At 40.4% G+C, this 7,572-nt stretch overlaps 1 non-coding gene across 1 annotated transcript; it reads left to right on the forward strand.

The window, feature by feature from the left end:
• The first annotated feature begins 2,681 nt into the window (after positions 1 to 2,681).
• LOC122682321 lies at positions 2,682 to 2,812 on the forward strand. Its single transcript, XR_006337336.1, has one exon. It is a non-coding gene; the product is annotated as a small nucleolar RNA SNORA18 (small nucleolar RNA).
• The last annotated feature ends 4,760 nt before the right edge of the window (positions 2,813 to 7,572 follow it).

The raw sequence follows: 7,572 nt of genomic DNA on the forward strand, positions 1-7,572 counted from the left end.
GCTCTGGCTGGTGTCACCAGGGCCACCTCTTCCTGATGCATCTCCAGACTTTGGAGGCTCTGAACGAGGCAGAGTCTGGTCTGGGAAGTTGGCTGACAATATGAGGTCAAGGCTGGTGATTCGGTGAAATTGGTGGTTTGGTTTTATAACACTATGAATGCCAGGCTGTAAACATTATAAGTAAAATAGGCTTTGGAAGCCTAACATGGAATTCTAACCACTGTTTATAACTTCTCATCTAAGAGAAAGAATAAACCATGGTCCAAAAACTAAATTATTTTTGAGTAACAATAGCTATTTATTGGACTTCCCAAGTGGTGCTAGTGGTAAAGAACCTGCCTGCCAGTGTAAGAGACATAAGAGACATGTTTGATCCCTGGGTTGGGAAGATCCCCTGGAGAAGGAAATGGCAACCAGCTCCAGTATTCTTGCTTGGAGAATCCTATGGACAGAGGAGCCTGGCAGGCTATAGTCCATGGGGTTGTAAAGAGTCAGACATACCTAGAGCCACTTAGCATGCACTCCCAGCTATTTATTGATGACTTAATAGGCTCCAGGCATCCAATGCCCTGAGCTTTACACTTTCTTCTTACTACTACTTGTCTGTGTCTCCCCCTAGCCCTCTCAGAGATGTGGTATTATTCCATTTGCTTTACAGATCATGGAGCTTGTGAGTGACAGAGTTGGGATTCAAATCCAGATATGTGTAGCTATTAGAAACTGAGTGTGTAACAACCGTGCCAGGCTGCTTTTGGAATGTGATTTTGTGTAAGTTGGTGGTTTCCTTTATCTTCTTACTTTACATACACATCCCACAGTGTGTGTTGAGACCTTGATGAATAGTTAACCATAAAACAGGTTGAAAAGAAATAAAATGCCCCAGAATTAGCAGGAAGAAAAATACTGCTTTCTTTCTTTGATCCTTCTATTGGATTGGCCACAAGGTTCGTTAAGGTGTTATGGACAAACCCGAATGAACTGTTTGGCCAACCTAACACATTTCTCACAATTTGAAATCAAAATCCTTCCTCCCAAGTACTTTTGCTCAGGAATGCCTGATAAAGGGGTTAGAAAATGTAGCATCACTCAGTTTGGCAGGAATCACAGATAAAATGGAATGTCAGATCCTCTGTTCCAAGGACTGTTTTCAGATACATTGGCTCTAAGATGGTTCTCATTCGGTAAAACAGAATTTAGAAGATTAGGATGAATTCAATTGAATTATGAAAACAAGTGCTGTGATCTGTTAAGTATAGTACTTGATCATCTTCCCCCCACCCCCAGCCCCACTCCATACCTAGATAATTACCTGAAGCTTGAGTCATGGTTTACATGTAACCATCTGATTATTTGCAACACCTGAAGGGGAAAGTACATTGTCATTTCTGTCAATTCTGTTTGTAGGGATCTTCTCTGCAGGTGAAACATACAGGCCACTTTGGTGAGAATGTATAGCTGAAATATATTAATACAAAAGGGGGAAAATGCAGAAACAAAATGTCTTCACAGTGATCTGAAGTTTCAGTAATATTCAGTTATTAAATATTTGCTCTTGTTTATTCAAAACTCTAATTATTGGCACATTTACAGTTTTCTGCTTAGTTTGACATTTAATCTGATGGTTTTATATTTATTTATTGCGTGGTCTAAATATGGTCTCACTTTCTAAACTATGACTAATTTTTATAGTCATTTGATATGATTTAATTGTATTGTGCTATTTAAATAATACTCTCCTGAGTGCCTTCTCTGTACCAAGTATTTGTAATCTTTTTGTACACATGGTAATTTCAGGTACTAAAGAGTTAATCAAGTTTTGCATAGTTGTTAGACATTTCAAAATATTTATAGTGAAGATATGAATTTACATGACCTCTGAGTAAAAAGAAATTAATTGAGCTCATGCTGTGAAACTAAATAAATCAGTGGGAAGAGAAATTGTAGGCTTTACTAGCAGAAGTAATTAGATCAAAGGCTTCTTCTGCATTGCACTAAGTTGCCTCTGTTTCTGAATGGCTGCTAATGTTTATATTTCTGAGCTGCCAGGTTTTTACTGTTTTGCCAACATTTTCTCTACTTCAAGGATTACTGGAAAACTAATCAGATGCAGTAATTGATTTAACAACAGAATGATTCAGTAGTTGCTGTCTTCTGTAAAATCTTCCTTCTTCAGTTTGAAGGTAAATTATCAATTTATGGGTCCTCACAGAAAAGCATTTATTTCTCTTTGCTCCATTAAAAAGGAGAGTTCTCTGCACTCAAATTTGTTTGGGGGTAAAATGTTCCACCTGTGAAGCCCTTTCTGGGACATGAACACATTTTTGACAATCAAGTCTCAGATGATAGTCTTATATGATAATCACATGGCAGTTTAAAATTGTGTGTAATCAAAATGATGCAATCTTGATAGAAGATGGCCTTGTCCGGAGCTGACTGAGAAAAATTCAGTTGCAGAAGTTGTGCGCTTGTTTGTCATTGTAATAAAGGGTCCAGGGTTTTGCTTTCTAGAACTGTTCTCTGCCTGACCTACTCAACGAAAGTCCCCAGTCTTCTAATGGGTGTGACATGCAGGTTTACCCTACAGGAACGAGTAATATCCCTAAATACATGTATGTAGTTACAAATATATGTATGTATGCTTAATGACAGAGGAAGTACCAGACATGAAAACTGCAGATCTAGTTGAGGTCTGTCCCGATGGGGCTTTTCCAATAAACCGACATTGTTGGAAATGCCTCGTAGAATAAGTGTGTGGTTTTCTTTACTCATAGAACTGCCTGTTCGATCTGTTGGAAAGAACTACAAGACAAAGTTGCCAAGTAAACTATGAAAAACCTAACAAACTTTTCTTTTTTTTTTAAATCTTAAGTGTTGACATACCCCAACAATCTGTACTGTTCTAGGATATGATAGCTTAGGGGTGAATATGATTTGCACTTAATACATTTTTTAGAGGGTGTCAAATTCAGAACCAGGCAATTCTGTCTGCAGACTCTAAACATGGTCCTAAAGTAAATTGCTTGAGGAAATTGGATCCCAAAGATTACAGATGGGGAATGTCGAAGTGTGTCTATATTCCATTGGAGATCAAAGCGGCCCATCTAAAAGAAATGTGTACTGACTGACTGACTGACACGGCAGCTGTGGATTGTGCAAACTGTCTTTTGGAAAGGGCTGTCGTACGTTTCTTGAATATTATGACTTTGTAGGAACTGAGGTGATTGGCAGTGGAAAGAATGAGATCATGTGAAATCCCTTAAAAATGTATTGACTTAAATCACACCTGTGTTACACATTTAAAAAACAAACAAACAAACCAAAAACAAAACTTTGTGCAGAAAAAATCCCCTGCAGATTTCTTGTGAGGGCTGGACAGCTCTCCAGTACTCAGAGGTACTGAGCATGGCACAGGGTTTCGGTGGGGGAGCCGATTGGGTGGGCAGGAGACACCAGTCTGTAGAGTGCTGAGCTGGTTGCCCCTACTTCTAGAACTTGTCCTCTCTGCTGATTCTTGGATCACTGGCTGCTTCCCTCCAGACAGCTGGGGACGCTCTTGACTTCTGCACACCACCACTGTTGCCCAGCTGTCTACCCAGCTGCTTTTCCAAATCCTCACTTGTATTCTTAAGGGATTTTTATTATAATTTATTATTATTTTTGGCTCTTCTGGGTTTTCACTGTGGCGTGCAGGCTTAGTTGCCCCACATGTGGGATCTTAGCTCTCCAACCAGGGATCAAGCCTGCATCCCCCGCATTGGAAAGCAGATTCTTAACTCCTGGACCACCAGGGAAGTCTTGAATTTTTATTACAAATGCAATATGTGTATTGATAATAAAATTTGAATAGTACAGAGATGATCATATAGAAAATAAATATCTCCTCCCCAACCAGATTCTCAGTGTCCAATTTTCTTTTTTAGTTCTTCTTGTGGTTACCTCTGTAATCATCCCAGATAATATGCTGATGCTTCCCCCTCTTGAATTATCATTGTATACTAGACTGTTTGAGCAATATATATTCATTCCCTTCCATGAAAGATAAGGACTTTAGCATGCTTGTGCTATTTCTAAAAAGACTTTACTCTTCTTAACGATCCACATATTAATTGCTGTTTTAACTCTAAATAATAATGTAAATCTTTTCCTTAACAAATCACCTTAGGCACTGTACCTAGACTCCTCAGTACATCTGTAAAATGGGGATAACTGTAATACCTACTTTATAAGGCTGTTATAAGAATTAAATGACAGAATCCTTTTAAACTGTTTAGGAAGGGCTTCCCAGGTGGCTCAATGGGTAAAGAATCCACCTGTAATGCAGGAAAGGAGATGCAAGAGATGTGGATTCAATCCCTGGGTTGGGAAGATGCCTTGGAGGAAGGCATGGCAACCCACTCCTGTATTCTTGCCTGGAGAATCCCCATGGACAGAGGAGCCTGATGGGCTACAGTTCATGAGGTTGCAAAGAGTTGAGCATGGCTAAAGCAACTAAGCACACACAAGGTCCTGGTGCTTAGTGAATTCTCGATCTATTTGGCCAGTATTCCATGTGGGCAATCCCGAGCCTTCAACTCCGCTCACTGTTCTCGCTAAACATCCATCTCAGTTAGCTGGAGTGTGACTCGTACATTATCAGTGTTGCTTTATGTTCTCAGCTGCAGCTTTAAAGATTGGCATAAAAATAATTGCCTGCTTTCACCTGATGGTTAGAGTCATCAGCTCCTTAATAGCCCAGTTTGTTACATTTGAAGATATTCTCTAGGGGCCCTTAGCTTTTCTCTTCAAGTTTGGACCGATTACTTTCTAGGTCTGTGGCATAGTCATCATCCTGGTTATCATATATAAAATGATCAGGGAAGGACTGCTGGGAAAGTGATATTCAAGTAAAGACCTGAACTACGGAGAGGAGAATTCTAAACAGAGGAAAGAAGTGCAAAGGTTCTGAGGCAGAAGAACCCTACTGTGCTTACTTGGGGCACAGGAAGGGGGCCAGCATGGCTGGAGTGAGTGGAGTGAACAATCTGGGTGAAAGTGATGGAGGTTATAAGTATTTTGAAGATTCAACTAAATGGATTAGGTGTGTAATAAGTTAGAGAGCAATGAAGAACCACTCCAATATTTGTGTTGTAGTCAGTTGAAAGGATTGGGTTGCTGTTCAGTAAGATGAATGAAGAATGGTGAAGAATGTGGGATGAGCAGGGGACTTTCCTGGTGATCCCATCCTTAAGAATCTGCCTTGCAATGCAGGGGACTCGGGTTCCATCCCTGGTTGGGGGACTAAGATCCCACATGCTGCGCGGCTCAACTAAGCCTGCAGGCTGCAATTAAAGAGTCTGTGCATTGCATGGAAAGATGCCACGTGCCACAACTAAGACCTAACACAGCCAAATAAATATTTTTTTTAAAAGAATTTGGAAGAACAGATTTGACTCATGTGGGATGGGAGGTGGGTGGCAGGAAGGGGCGGAGAGCAAGAGTTCAGTTTTGGAAGCATTTATTTAGAATGCCTGCCAAAGGGACTTCTCTGGTGGCCCACTGGTCACCAGAATTTTGAAATTTCACCTTCCAGTGCAGGAGTGAGGGTTTGATCTCTGCTTGGGGAGCTAGGATCCTACATGCCTCACAGCAAAAAACTCAAAACAATGCTTGTAAAGCAAACAATGTTGTTACAAATTCAATAAAGACTTTAAAAATGGTACACATTAAAAAATCTTTAGAAATAACAGAATGCCTGCAAGATATCCAAGTGGAGATGTGAATGGGAAGTTGGGAATATACTTCGGGGTTTGGGACAGACATCTAATCTGGGAGTCGTATATGTGATCAATAGGCCATGAGATGAATGAAGTCATAAAGGGAGAGAGTGTGAGCAGAGAGGAGAATTAATAGGGCCAAGGGTCATGGTCTTGGTTATGCCCATGTTTGGAGAGGGGAGAGGTGAAGAGAAGCCAGTAAAGAAGATGAGAAAGAGGCCATTGAAGTATGAGAATAAGGATGGAGTTTGTGAAGCTAAGTGAACAAAGCATTTCAAGAGGAAAGAGTTAAAAGAGTTGCAAAGAGAATTAAGGGAAAAGAAGAGAGTGGTAAAACAAATGGATGTTAACAACAGGAAAAAAGAACATGAGGGTTGAGAGCTCACTTCTGGATTTAGTGTAGTGGAGCTCACTGGTAAACTTCATAAAAGCAAAGTGATTTTATTTTAGTTACTCCGAGAAAGGAGAGACCATCCCCAGTGCTTGGGGTGTTTTTATTCCCAGAGATGATGAGCAACCCACCCCCTGCTGGCATCTGCATTAGTGCCCAGCAGGACTGTGCTTTAGCCATGGATGTTTCTGCTCTGCTCCTGGTCTAGGGTGATACTTACTTCTTTAAAAGCCTGGCTATGTTGCTTTTGTTTGCTCTTTTTGTATTTGGTCATATTCGCATGTGTTTAGAGATGGGGGAGTGTGATAAACTGTGAATCTGTTATACTATTTTAACTGAATGTTTTTTTTCTGCTATATCTTTACCTTCTTTACTAAATGTTCCTTTTATTTTCTGGGCTTACCTGCCTCACTTGTTAAGGATGTGATATTTATGATCACTTTCTCAAATGGAGAGATTTTTTTTTTCTTCCATATGTGGCTGGGTTGCTGAAGTTGGTATCATATTAAACCACACTGCCACTAAAAGTCATTTCTCCCTTATTATGTTCATCTAATTTGATACATTCCCCTGTGTTCATTCTAGTTTTTGTCACTTAACAACCTCCTGGCCAATCCCTGTTATGGGCTGAATTGTGTCTCCCTATCCAAATTCATAGGTTGAAGTCTTATCCCCCTAAGGCCTTAGAATGTAACTTTATTTGGAATAAGGTCTTTGTCTTCTAAATTCTACTGGAGTATATTTGATTTACAATGTTGTGTTAGTTTCTGCTGTATAGCAGAGTGAATTAGTTATACATACACATGTGCCATGCTGTGCTTCATCATTCAGTTGTGTCCGACTCTTTTTGACCTCATGGACTGTAGCTTGCCAGGCTTCCCTGTCCATGGGGATTCTCCAGACAAGAATACTGGAGTGGATTACTGTGCCTTTCCCCAGGGGATCTTCCCCACCCAGCAATTGAACCCAGGTGTCCCGCATTGCAGGAGGACTTTTTGCTCTCTGAGCCATCAGGGAAGCCTAAGAATACTGGAGCAGGCAGCTTATCCCGTCTCCAGGGGATCTTCCCCACCCAGGAATCAAACTGGGGTCTCCTGCATTGCAGGTGGATTCTTTATCAGCTGAGCTACCAGGGAAGCCCCACGTATACATATACCCATTCTTTTTTAGATTCTTTTCCCTTATAGGTCATTACAGAGTAGTGAGTAGTTTCCTGTGCTATATGGTAGGTCCTTATTAATTGTCTATTTTATATATAGTAGTGTGTATATGTCAATCCCAATCTCCCAACTTATGCTTCCCTCCCTCTCCTTCTGGTAACCGTAAGTTTGTTTTCTGTATCTGTGATTCTATTTCTGTTTTGTAAATAAACTCATTTGTACCATTGTTTTAGATTCCTCACATGAGCAATATCATGTGATATTTATC

Source organism: Cervus elaphus, chromosome 23 (assembly GCF_910594005.1).
Source record: "Cervus elaphus chromosome 23, mCerEla1.1, whole genome shotgun sequence".
Taxonomy (NCBI): domain Eukaryota; kingdom Metazoa; phylum Chordata; class Mammalia; order Artiodactyla; family Cervidae; genus Cervus; species Cervus elaphus.